The following is a 14,306-nucleotide window of genomic DNA, read 5'->3' as shown; positions in this document are numbered from 1 at the left end:
TCAAGGCTGCTATCGGCGTTGTTGCTCCTCCTCAATCCAATGGAACTTTTCACTGCCTTCCGATTCCACGTGGCTTTGCTATTGTGATGGTGGATGAAGTAAAGGAGGGATTTGAGCAACTCGAGCTTGACCACCCTACAGGTGAAGATGAGAATAAGCTGGTTCATGCTTTGATGAGTACATGTCTATGGCTGAAGGAGTACATCAAGCTTCCAAACTGGACACCTCCTCCTCCGACGAGTGATCAGGGCACTCCTCATCCTCCTCCGGCAAGTGATTAGGGCACTCCTCATCCTCCTCCGGCGAATGATCAGGGCACGCCGGCTCCTCCAACGCATGAGGGCACTCTGCCCTCTTCTTCGGCTCCTCCTCCGGCGCGTGAGGGCACTCCGCCTCCTTCTTCGACTCCTCTTCCGGCACGTCAGAGCAGTCCACCTCCTTCTTCGGCTCATCCTCCCGCGCGTGAGGGCACTCCGCCTCCTTCTTCGACTCCTCTTCCGGCGCTTCAGAGCTGCCTGTCTCCTTCTTCGGCTCCTCCTTCGGCGCATGAGGGCACTCCGCCTCCTTCTTCGACTACTCTTCCGGCGCATCGGAGCAGTCCGCCTCCTTCTTTGGCTCCTCCTCCTGCGCGTGAGGCACTCCACCTCCTTCTTCGACTCCTCCTCCAGCGCGTCGGAGCAGTCCTCCTCCTTCGGCTCCTCCTCAAGCGCGTCATAGCAGTCCTCCTCCTTAGGCGTGTCTGAGCAGTCCTCCTCCTTCGGATCCTCCTCAGGCACGTCGAAGCAGTCCGCCTCCTCCGCAACGACAGAAGATAGATGTCATTGCCGCTTCGCCAAAAATTACACAAGTAAGAAAGATGCCGCCTCCTCCTCCTTCTCTCAAGCGGAAGACAGACTCCGCCGCTGCTCTGGCGGCTATCAGTGATGCAATGTTAGCAAAACGAAGAAGTGGGAAAACAATTTCCCAGCTCGGCCAACAGAAGAAGCAATCGTGGCCCCTGCTCAAGGTGTCTAGCGATATCATCATTGCTAATAATTCGGGGTTGCTGCCCGGTACCAATCCTGGTGATTACGTGAACGATTCAGTAATTTTTGAGATAGATGAGGTAACAAATAAAGAAACATATGAATACGTGCTCGGGAAGCCTCTCGTCAAACCTGGTCATCCTCCTCTAACACCGAGGATGCACGAGTTTCATGAGTGGTACATGAACATCTTCAGGGAGACTAGGAAAGACTCTATCTATATGAGAGTGAAAAAACATCACGATTTCATTGGAACTTCAGTGCTGCTTGTTCAATTTGAGGAGTTATTTCAATTATACAATCAACTGGCCCTCGACAAACAACTCCTGACTTCCTACTGTTTGTAAGTATTATTTCTATAGTTAAGTCTCTAGCTCAGCTCATTGCATGTATCTATAATTATCCTCACTATATATATTATGCAGATTGAAGATCGTAGAATTAAAAAAAAGCAGGAATCTTCGACGTTGGATTCATTAGCCCAGAATCGGTAAATGTATTGTCGGTACGAAATATAATCAAAGAGACCGATGTTAGGTTGCTAAAGTCGTTGCTTGCAAATCAAAAGAAAGGGGAAATACTCTTTCCTTACAACTTCAAGTGAGTGTTGATGTCTTCTCTGCATATTCGGTTTCGCTTACTCGAGGTTAAGTAAATATAATTGATGAGTTATATATGCGTGCACAGTTACCATTTTATTCTGCTATCCATTAACCTTGACGGAGCAAAAGTAACTCTCTTAGACTCGAGATGTAAAGATCCCGAGGATTATGCGGACATGATAGCAATGCTCAAGAAGTAATTTCAGTCAATACCGGGACCATACCGGTTAATTTCCTGATATCAAGTAATCATTTTCTTTGTGTGGTAGGGTTTGGAAAAAGTTCACGAAAAAGGCTCCCGGTCTAAACAAAGATTTGCAATTTACGCACCCCCAATAAGTAATACTAGCTAGTTCCGCGCATCTCTAATTAATTCAAATTTTCATCAATATATCATTACCATGCTTGCTTATCAATTTGACAAAACTCTATTCTCGTAAAGTGCATGTACCAGGTAGCCCGGACTAAAAAATGTGCATACTATGTATGCGAGTTCATTCGCCTCTCGACCTCTGGCCGGGGCATCTCTGACGAACAATTTAAAGTACGTAAATAATATTCACAATTTTATTTTATAAATTATCATCAATTGTGTTGAGTTTTGTTCATATATATGCATGTATTGACCACCTTCTTTAAATTATATCTGGAAGAAGCGGGATGAACCCCTATCAGATGATGGCATACGAGCAATTCAAGAGGAATTGGCGGGATTCTTTCTTGACCATGTTATACCTAAAGACGAAGAATACCATGTGAGCTATTTGTGATTGGATCTTAGGTAGATGATGTTAGGCATTGTAAAAGATGTTATATTAATTGTAAAAAATATTAAGGATTGTAAATGGTTTACTTCATTTTCGTATTAGCTAGCGTCATGTTCTCCCTATATGTATAGTAGCTAGCATTGACCAAGCACGGGGAAAGAGAGGACACTTGTTTCTATGAGCTAGCTAACACAATATGAAATCACTAAATTAACCCTCCAACCCCCCCTCCCCCCTTTAAAAAAACCCAGCTCCGGCCAGATGTTGACGTGTGGATGCCATGTTGTCCCGGTTGGTGTGACCAACCGGGACTAAAGGCCCTCCTGCCCGGGCTTCCCGCAGCGGCCACGTGGAGACCATTCGGTCCTGGTTCGTAAGCGAAACGAGACTAAAACTTTTGGGCTTTAGTCCCAGTTCAAGAACCGGGGCTAATGGGCCTCTAGAACCGGGACAAATGGGCCATTTTCTATTAGTGGATGCGCGACCTCGGGGTCGGTGTGTGGGTTGTTCTCGTATCGGTTTTCCGTCAGTTTTCCTTATTAACTAGCCAATTCTTCTTCTTCTATATGAAAAGGCATAGCTCCTGCTAGTTCCTAAAAAAAGTATTGGACATCACATAAGTACTATATTGCACTAAATACAATATATATTCGATGTACTTCTTGTGAGCTGGGCTGCTGAACATTTTCCACTTCTCAATACTGAATGTTCAATGCAGATCTTAATATATATCCTTCAAAATTTCTATGCTGGACTGATGAGACCAACAAGTGTTGATGCTGCCATCCTCTTCTACTAAATAAACTGGTAAACATTGCCTATTTGTACCTCCATCCGGTGATGTAATAACTTTTTGGATGCTTCTAGTCAAGAATTGACAACTTGGCATTATACGGTAGCTGAGCTCATCCACATTTTTTTTTGCTATTGGTGCATCGAAAACTTTAATCAAACTTGACCAGTACGTAACTGTATATTCTGTTTTCCTTTAGACCTGAGTACGACTCCAGGTTCTGCAATTGAACGTTTGTGGAGTATGTCTTGTTTTAAACCTGAGTACCACTACAGGTTTGTATCAAACCTGACACAACATGTACTCCTAGCTAGTCCAGTTTGTATTCCAGTTTGAAGCAACAGTACTTGGTGTGTTAATTCAGTATTTAGTGTACTTCTCTTATTCTTTACCAAATCACCATTCAAATATTTCTGGAGTATTTGCTTACCAAATCACCATTCAACTGCACTATAAATTCATTGACGAACAGTTTACCAGCATCTTCAATTGTGCAATCCGGATTAGGTATTATTTGTTGGATTTCTGGCTGTGATCTACTCTCTCTTTCTCTGAATGAGAAAGGTGTAACAGCACCGGGGTGCCTAGGCACCATCTATAAAGAGTAAAATGAAAAAAATAGAAAAAAATGTTTTAAAAAATCTAAAACTTTGTAGCACATAAGATGATCAAACTTTGTAGATTTTTACAAGTTTTCATATCAAAATATCATGTAGAGGAAGATGTACAAACAAATTTCAGATTTCAGTGAAGTGTTTGAAATTTAAAGTACTAAAATGTTTTTCGTGTGTAGAGCTCCTCAAATGTTTTTTTGACATGAAAACTTGCAAACACCTACAAAGTTTGATCATCTTCGATCTTGCAAAGTTTCAGATTGTTTTGATTTTTTTATTTTGTTTGATGTTACTGTTCATAGAGGATGCCTAGGCACCCAAGTGCTGAAAATCCACTCTCTTCTCTGAATTTCTCTTTGAAAAACACAACACACGCACAGGAGATGGAAGGGGACAAAGAACAAAGACGCAGTCATGAGAGAGGTTTTGCGATGCGTTAAACTTGCGTCATTTTCAGTCTTTTTTTATAGAAAGGTGTAACAGCATCCGGGTAAAAAAAAGGTTGAAAAATAACTGAAACTTTGCAACTTCTAAGATGGTCAAACTTTCGAGGTTCTCACAAGTTTTTATGCCAAAGTATTATGTAGAGAAAGGTGTACCAACAAATTTCAGATTTCAGTGCTAAAAGTTTTTCCTGTGTATAGCTCCTCAAATGTCTTCTTGGCATGAAAACTTGCAAGCACTTAGAAAGTTTAATAATCTTTGATCTTGCTAAGTTTAATTTTTTTCTATGAATGTACTGAAGAAATAAGCGAAACTGAAGAAAATATTCAGAAAACATCAAGGTTAACATCAACATTCACCTGTTAGATTGATCTCTCTCGCCGCGTGGGCCCAACGGCCCACCGGGCCTTGATCTATGCGTCCTGATCGGGGGCGCCCAACCCATTATGGTTGGTGGGCCCCTGTGACCCGCGCTATATAAAGGAGGTGGGGTGCCGGGGCACGGATGACGAGATTCGCCGCCGCCACACTCCCACCTACAAACCTATCCAATCTAGGTTAGCGCGGTGCTCACGGGAAGTGCTACCTTCGCCAAACCCTTCTTCTACATCACCGCCGTCACTACCTCACCCATGGCGGCCAGTGGGAGCTCAATGGGCTCGGGACTAGGTAAGTGTAAGGGTTTGAACCGGATCCATCTATGCCTAGTTGATCCACGGCCTCAACATTGGTATCATGAGCCACTAGGCAACAGATTTATTCGGTTGAACGGAATCGAAAAACAAGTTCTTTTTCCCCTCCCCGATACGAACCCTAGAAGCGTAAAAGTTTAAAAGAATCACCGGAATACCTCCGGCAAAGAGCGCCGCTTCGGCCACGCCCGTTCCTCTTGATCCCCACACGCATCGGCAAGCCGAGGTGTTGGGAAGAAGAATAGACCCCTTCGGGGGCAAAGTATGGATCTTATTGGATCCAAAAGGAGATCGGATTGAAACCGACAAAAGGCAAACAAAAAAAGGGGGAGGAACAAGGGCCGAGAACACCACGAGCACGACATTCGACGGCGGTGCGCTTCCACAAAGGGAAACGCACCACCGGCGTAGGAAGTGGCCGCGGCCCCATGGGATCTAAGTCCCGAAAGAAGAACCGACCTAGACGAGCTAAACGGCGAATGGAACCGCCAGGTGCCTCGGCAACCACAGAAACGGAGCCCCTCTCTCGGGCAGCAAGTACCGGAGGGAGGCTCGGCCGTCGTGTCCACCGAAGGCCCTAGCCTTGAGCCGCCGCACCGTGCTAGGAGGAGCCGCTGGAGGAGCAGGGGAACCGGCGCGCGCGGCGTGGGGCCTTCGGCCGCCACGGCCGGCGGCCACCACAGGACCCTTCTCGGTGGGGCTTGAGAGCCACCGCGCGAGGAAAGGAACGACGGCTCCGGCGGCCTGAGGGGACGAGCGAGAAAGAGCAAGGAGCTACGGCTCCGGCGGCCTGAGGGGAACAAAAGAGAGAGAGAGCGGCGCTGGCGAGGGGGAAATGACCAGGTTTTCGGCTTGGCTCGGCAGTGTGTCCCTTTTTGTTCCCCCGATCCCTGTTGGGAACCGTTGGATTGACTCGAATGGCCAGGATTGTCTCTAGAGTGAAACCCTAGCCAACTCGGCCCTCTAAGGCCGGCGGGAGGCAGGCTGGCCCAGGCTAGGCCGAAGGAGCCAGGGCGGCTCGGGCTCCACAAGCCGGCCCATGTGGCGAGGGCGCCAGGACTTTCGGCCGCGCAGGGGGTAATGGGCCTTCGGGCCAAAAGGATGAAAAGCCCCAGGCCGGAGGGAGGAAGCCTATTTTTTGGTTTTAAGGGTTTTGTTTTTGTTTTCTGTCTATTTTAGACAGATCCAAAAATGTTTTCTAAGCATTTTTTCTATGAAAATATGCTTAGAAAAAGAAAATAAAAATGTTCCACCTTTCTGTTTAAATTAACAGAAATGTGATAATAATTTTTCGAAAAGGAAAATAAAGGAATTTCTGAAAATAAATAGTTTTTCAGAAAAGGAAAAGTAGGTGATTTTTATAAAATGATTAATAAAGTTAACGAATTTTGTTTTAAATAACAAAATTAATTTTCTATAAATTTAAAAGGCCTATGAATTTTATTTCACGTTTTCCGCTGCTAAATGCAATATGAATATGGTCATGCTATTATTCTGACCAACGTTGTTTAGTAACATGATCATGTTGCATGTTGCAAAATGATGCATTTATTTCTATCATTTGCCCAACAGTAATATAGATTTATTTGCATAGGCAATTGTATGATTAATTTAACCAACGTTATTTAATTCATATAATTGTCATACTGACTTCGTTTATATGGTGATTCTAGGAGGTTTTCAGCTGATGAGTTGCCTCAAGGAAATTCCTACACTCAAAGGGGATACTTACTCTGAGTGGAGGAAGAAGGTTGACATGGCCCTCTGCATTGCTGAGGTGGACTGGGTTCTAGAGGAACCACAACCAGTTGCACCTGCAGACCCAGTCAGAGAGCCTCATGAGGATGATGAGAGCTGGGAGAAAAAGCAAACGGATTATGGAAAAGAGGAGATGTCCCACTCCATATGCAACAGGTTATGGTTAAATGCCAACAAGAAATGTTTTGCGTTTAGAAAGAACACCATTGAGACCACCATTGTGGGCTCAATTGCAGAATGCCCTACTGCAAAGGAAATGCTAAACAAGATAAAGAGTCAGTTTACTGGCTCTTCTAAGACATATGCCACCCAGTTGATCAAACAACTGGTGACAAAGAGCTACAATGGAGGTGGCCATGGCATAAGGGAGCACATCCTTAGGATGAGCCACACGGCAGCCAAGCTCAAACCCATGGATGCGGATCTGGAGATCAAACCAGCTCTCCTCATCCACCTGGTTATGGCTTCGCTGCCAAAGGAGTTTGAGACCTTTGTTGTGAACTACAAGATGCAACCTGAAACATGGGACATAGAAAAGGTCATAGCCATGTGCTCATAAGAGGAGGAGGGAATCAAGGCTTCACATGGTGGCTCCCTTAACTATGTGAAGGCAAAGGAAAAGGTGTTCCCACCTAACAAAGGTTCTCCCTCAAAGCCACAGGGCAAAGACAATGGCAAAGCTCCCATCCATTATCAGAATAAGCCCATTACAGTAGACAAAGAAACTTGTCTGCACTGCAAGGAGAAAGGGCACTACAAGAAGGACTGCCCTGCTTGGCTAAAGGCCTTCATGGCAAAGAGAGGTAACGAAGTCGTTTCCTTTGTTAATGAATCTCTGTATTTAAAGTTTTCAAAATCTACTTGGTGGATTGACTCAGGAGCAACTGTTCATGTTGCAAACTCTTTACAGGGGTTCAGTTCGAGAGAACCATGTGTTGAAAAGAAAGAAGTATTGAAGTCGCAAATGGTGTCCAAGCAGAAGTTGAAGCTGTAGGTGACGTCTCATTGGAGCTAACCGAAGGATTCAAACTTTTGCTTAGAGATGTACTATTCGTGCCTTCATATAATAGGAATTTAATTAGTGTTTCCTGTTTAGATAAAGACAATTAACAATGTTTTTTCAGACATGGTAAATGTACCATTTGGTATGATAATGATCATGTAGGCGATGCCTTTCTCCATAATGAGCTTTATCTATTATCACTCCATGACAAAGTGAGTAATGCAAACAATGTGAATGTGCCAGGTTCCTCGTCGAACAACGAACAAAAGAAAAGAAAGAGAACTCATGACTCCTCGAAATTATGGCACTGTCGCTTGGGCCATATTTCCAGGGGGAGAATAGAAAGACTAATCAAAAACAAAATTCTTCCAAAGTTGGAGTTCTCTGACTTAGAACAATGTGTGGATTGCATTAAAGGAAAATATGTGAAACAGATAAAGAAAGGAGCAAACCGAAGCACAGGAACACTGGAAATTATCCACACTGACATTTGTGGACCGTTTCCGTTGAAAAGCGTGGATGGTTATGATTCATTCATAACGTTCACAAAAGATTACTCCCGCTTCGATTACATTTATCCAATCAAAGATCGATACGAAGCATTGGATAAATTCAAGATATTCAAAGATGAAGTTGAAAATCAACTTGATAAAAAGATAAAGATAGTGAGGTCTGACCGTGGGGGGGGAGTAATACGGTCGATACACCCCATATGACCAAGTCCCTGGACCTTTTACAAAGTTCTTGGAGGAGACTGGCATTGTTGCCCAGTATTCAATGCCGGGCGAGCCTCACAAAATGGAGTAGCTGAAAGGCGTAACCTTACCCTTATGGATATGGTGCGTAGTATGATGAGTTATTCCGAACTGTCGTTGGGGTTGTGGATGTAGACTCTTAAAACCGCCATTCATATTCTCAACAGAGTTCCAAGAAAGTCGGTGCCCAAAACACCGCACGAGCTGTGGACAGGAAGAGTGCCATCCCTGCAACGATCTTGGAAAGTTAGACCCAAAGACAGTGAGTTGTCATTTCATTGGCTACCCTGATAGGTCAAAAGGTTTTCGTTTCTACTGTCCTGAGAGAAACACAAAGTTTGTGGAAACGCGACATGTCGTCTTCTTAGAGGACGAGATGATGAGGGGGAGCTTGGTAGCTCGGAAAATTGATCTTGAGGAGAAAAGGGTGCATGCACCCATTCCGATGACTCAAGAACCATTTTTCTTGCTACCCGCTGTGACTCCAACGATGACAACTATGGGAGAAGATTAGGAACCTGTCCTTCAAGAGCCGACTGAACCCGTTGTTGATCATGAATGGAAAGTGCAGCAAGAAATAGTATAAAGTGTGCCAGACAGTGAGGCACTTAGAAGGTCTAATAGAACAAGAAGACCTTCTATTTCTACTGATTATAAAGTCTATAACACGAAAATGGCTCATATGGAAGGTGATCCCACCACATATGAGGAGGCCATTAAAAGCCCTCACTCATCAAAGTGGCTAGAGGCAATGGAAGATGATATGAAATCGATGAGTTCCAATCATGTTTGGGACTTAGAGATTATTCCTAAAGGATCAAAGACAGTAGGCTGCAAATGGGTCTAGAAAACAAAGTATAACTCTAATGGAAATGTAGATAAGTATAAAGCCCGACTTGTGGCAAAAGGATTTACACAAAAAGAAGGGATAGATTACAATGAGACCTTTTCTCCGGTCTCTTGTAAGGATTCCTTTAGAATCATAATGGCACTAGTTGCTCATTTTGATTTAGAGCTGCATCAAATGGATGTAAAGACGACATTTCTAAACAGAGATTTAGAAGAAGATGTCTACATGAAACAACCCAAGGGTTTTATCACGGAAGGCAAGGAAGATCTAGGTTGTCGTATAAAGAAATCCATTTATGGGCTAAGGCAAGCCTCTAGACAATGGTACATAAAGTTCAATGATACCGTTAAAAGGTTTGGATTCCAAGAAAATGTTGAGGATAATTGCATTTATGCAAAGTTTAAACATGGGAAATATATTTTTCTAATCTTGTATGTGGATGATATCTTGCTTGCAAGCAATGGTATTGGTCTACTACAAGAAACAAAGAAGTTCTTATCCTCACACTTCGACATGAAAGACCTTGGTGATGCTTCATATGTTTTGGGCATTGAAATTCACCGAGACAGGAAAAATGAAGCCTTAGGACTCTCAAAGAAAGCATATTTAGAGAAAGTTCTCAAAAAGTATAATATGCATAAGTGCAAAGCCACACCTGCTCCCATAGTCAAGGGCGATAGTTTTGGGAATTATCAATGTCCCAAGAATCAGTACGAGCTCGATGAAATGAAAACAGTACCATATACTTCGGCTGTTGGAAGTTTACAGTATGCACAAGTGTGCACACGTCCTGACTTAGCTTTTATCACCAGGGTACTGGGTAGATATCAAGAAAATCCAGGGCAAGAGCACTGGAAGATGGCAAAGAAAGCTTTGCGTTATGTGCAAGGAACAAAGGAAATCATGCTAACATACAGGCGATCTGATTCCCTAGAGATAAAAGGGTACTCAGACGCAATTTTGCGGGAGATAGAGATGATAGAAAATCCACGTCTGGATACGTGTTCACTCTCGCAGGGGGAGCTATTTCATGGAAAAGCTCCAAACAGGCCATAGTTTCATCATCCACGACGCAAGCAGAGTTTATAGCATGTTTTGAAGCCACCGGGGAGGTGATATGGTTAAATAAATTTATACCCGACTTGAAAGTGGTAGATTGTATTCACAAGCTACTAAAGATATACTGTGACAACCAGCCCGTAGTATTTTATGCTCACAACAACAAGTCTAGTAATGCTTCCAAGACAATAGATATAAAGTATTACGTTGTGAAAGATAAAATCCAGGATCAAACTATAAGTTTCGAGCATATAAGTATGAAGTATATGCTTGCGGATCTGCTAACGAAAGGCTTATCATCCAGTGTGTTCAAGGAACACTTAGCCGGCATGGATTTGATGGAAAGTCTATGATTCCTGGATCATAAGAGGCCCAAAAGTAAATGAATTTGTTTCAAAACAAAAGTGTGTTGTACCTGTATGATTCTATCGGCAATTAAGTTGTGACGATGAGACATGCTCTACATGCCTATATGTGATGGAACAAATAAAAGGTATAAAGTCAAAAGTACAAGTCGAGATCAAGGGGGAGAATGTTAGATTGATCTCTCTCGCCGCGTGTGCCCAACGGCCCACCGGGCCTTGATCTATGCGCCCTGATCGGGGGCGTCCAACCCATTATGGTTGGTGGGTCCCTGTGACCCGTGCTATATAAAGAAGGTGGGGTGCCGGGGCACGGATGACGAGATTCGTCGCCACCACACTCCCACCTACAAACCTATCCGATCTAGGTTAGCGCGGTGCTCACGGGAAGTGCCACCTTCGCCAAACCCTTCATCTACGTCACCGCCGTCACTACCTCACCGATGGCGGCTAGTGGAAGCTCAACGGGCTCGGGACTAGGTAAGTGTAAGGGTTTGAATCGGATCCATCTATGCCTAGTTGATCCACGGCCTCAACATCACCTCCTTAAGCTTTATGTATCTGCTGTACGCACTCCGATTCTGTCCCTCACCTCTAGGAACTTCAATCTTCTCAATGGATTCGTCGTCAAGATATCGGCGAGCTGATCAGAAATCAGGGGAGGCCCCGCTCGGGAGTACGTACTACGACGGACATATGCTGCGATGGCTGAACCACCGAAGCAATTGGTGAATGCGTGAGACTAGCAAGCCTGTGCACGTCGAGATCGCGAACGCTTGAGAAATTAGCAAGCCTGTGTAAGTACTATCCCGAGAACAGAGGGGGCCCAGGTGACAGCCACAACCGGCCTAAAGAATGATAATGTGCCTATACCCCAATTACCAGCGTACACATGCCAGCCCCATGTAGCACTCACGGCGACATGTAATCGCGGCGTACACATAGGGGTGAGCACTATAAAACCGAAAATCGAAAAACCAAACCGAACCGAACCGTATTAACCGATTTGTTGACTTATTTGGTGGTTTGGTTTCATTTTTGGTTCGATGAGAAATTTTAAGGTTGTTCGATGTTTTGTTTTTGTTCGGTTTTTTATGCCTAGAAATCGAATAGACCGAACAAACCGATATGCGTGATATTCCATGTAATACCTTGTTTCCGCAAGTGCAACAGTATGAAGGCATCACACATTTCCCCCTACATAATATATTTCACATTCCATGTGCTCTTTCTACTTAATTATGGTTACTAGTTTGCTTGACCGGATGAATCATAGAATGATATTAAGATTTCTAGAACTTGTGATTATTTTTTTGCATATTATACAATCCATTTCAGTGCTCTCGAGTTATTACACATATATTGACAAGTGCATGAATTTTGGTTTTTCGGTTAATCGACCAAACCGAACCGATATATTATGATTAATTTGGTTTGGTTTTTAAATTTGAATGATTATTTTGTTTTCTATTTCTCCAAAACCAAAATTACATAGAACCGAATAAACCGAACTGTATTAACCATATAAACCGAACGCCCAGCCCTACGTACACATGCCAACCGTGGGAGCGCCGAGTGCGCGTGGCAGCATGTCAGGGCGTGTGGCTATATAAGTAGCTCCGTCTGCAGCTTGTAATCGTGGGGTGTACGAGTCTGTTTGAAGAAAAACAGAAAAGGTCGTCGATGCGGCTGAGTGTTTATGCACTCGAAATCTTTCTGTGTTCATCCACCTCTTATCCCACGTTGTCTCCAGTGATCACCGTCCGGAGGCGATTCTATTTTTACGCCAACATTTGGTATCAGAGCCTCGGGGAAGGCGGTCACCAGAGGCCATGGCGATGGTGCCGTTCTATTGCGGCGCTGCGTCGGGCTCGATGCAGATACCGCCGTTGACGTCGACGGGGTACACCTCCTGGGGCGATCAAGGTGGACGCCATCCTTGATGCCCAGGGGCTATGGGGTGTGGTGATGCCGGCGGCTGGAGCGGCGGTGGACGCCGGGAGATGCAAGACGGCGCGTGCCATGCTACTCACGGCGTTGGGGGAGGACTTGCTGATGCAGGTGGCGCCGAAGCTCCCTGCAAGGGAGGTATGGGACTCCCTCAAGGTGCGTTTCGTAGGCATCGATCGGGTGAAGGCCGTGCGGCTGGCGACGCTAAGCGGCGAGTTCGACCGCCTGCAGATCGACGACGGCGATGTTCTGGACGTGTACGCCGGGAAAGTCTACGGGATGGCGGCGAGGTACGCAGGGCTCGGGGCGGTCCTTGATGATGCAACGATGGTCAAGAAGCTGCTGGATACGGTCCCAGACCGATCGTACGCGGCGGTGGTGGGCATCGAGCAGTTTTGTGACGTTAACGAGATGCCGTTCGAGGAAGCGCTGGGGCGGCTCAAGGCCTCCGACGAACGCACGCGGCGACGAGGTCAGGGCGGCGGGAGAACGGAGGAGCAACTGATGGTCACGGCGACGCAGTGGCAAGCTCGGTAGCGACAGCACGGCGGCAGCTTCGACGACGACGGCGGTAGCAACATGACGTCGAGCAGCAGAGAGAAACGGGCGTGGTAGGTGCTACAACTGCGGTGTGCGAGCCCATTTTTGGCGGGAGTGCCCAAAGCCAAAGAAGGCGGTAGAGCAGGCCCTGATGACGGAAGCCGGCGATGACTTTGACAGGCCAGGGATCTTCTAGGCCGCGGCTTAGGGGGGAGTTGGAAATAATCCGCGGGTGGGTCGGACGTGGACGTGTTGGTGCATGCTGGGTGCGTCATGGCGTGAGTCATGGTGAGCCTCAGGCGTAGGCGTTCGTGTGTGTCCGAGGGCGTTTGTGTGTGCGCCAGCGTGTGTGTGTGCGCGCTCTGGAGGCACGCGTGCTGGAGGCGGTTAGCGTGAGCTGCGGTCAGAGACCGCGTCAGGCGCTAGAGCAGGTCGTGCGGGCACGTGGACGCGTGCTGAGTGCGCGATCGTGGAGCGTGGGATGTGGAGGAGTGCGTGTGTCGGAGCACGAGTACGCGTGGCAGTGTGTCAAGGCGCGCGACTATATAAGCAGCTTCATCTGTAGCTTGTAATGGGGTGTACAAGTCTGTGCTCAAAGAAAAACAGAAAATGTTGTCACTGCGGCTTAGTGTTTGTGCGCTCGAAATCTTTCTGTGTTCATCCCCTTCTTCTCCCACCTTGTCTCCTGCGATTTTCTTATTCTCTGCAGATGAACTTAGCTTGTACCCATTGAGACAATCTTCAGGTGAGGCTATCTATTCTTGTATGATCTCTCTCTCTCTCTTCAGATGGTCGCCGACAATTTGCGTCACCAAAACACCTTTTCCTTTGTTTGATAAGTCTGGGATATTACATATTTGTTTGTTTGGACTTTGGAGCGATTAAGCCCAAGATGAGCGTGAGGTAAAGTGGCCATCACGGCCAAAAATTCGAACTGGTCTCTAATATTATCCTATCCCCAGCCTAGCCCAGCCTAGCCCACCACACGCTTTTGCCGATATGCTACTCTCTTCCTCTTCGCCACCGTCACCCTCCACCAAGCCCCGCCGGACCCTCATGATGGCGGCTCCTAGCCGACGAAGTGAGTCTGAC

This window comes from Hordeum vulgare, chromosome 2H, assembly GCF_904849725.1.
Source record: "Hordeum vulgare subsp. vulgare chromosome 2H, MorexV3_pseudomolecules_assembly, whole genome shotgun sequence".
NCBI lineage: Eukaryota > Viridiplantae > Streptophyta > Magnoliopsida > Poales > Poaceae > Hordeum > Hordeum vulgare.
The sequence above is the reverse complement of the archived record's forward strand: the minus strand, read 5'-3'. Positions refer to the sequence as shown.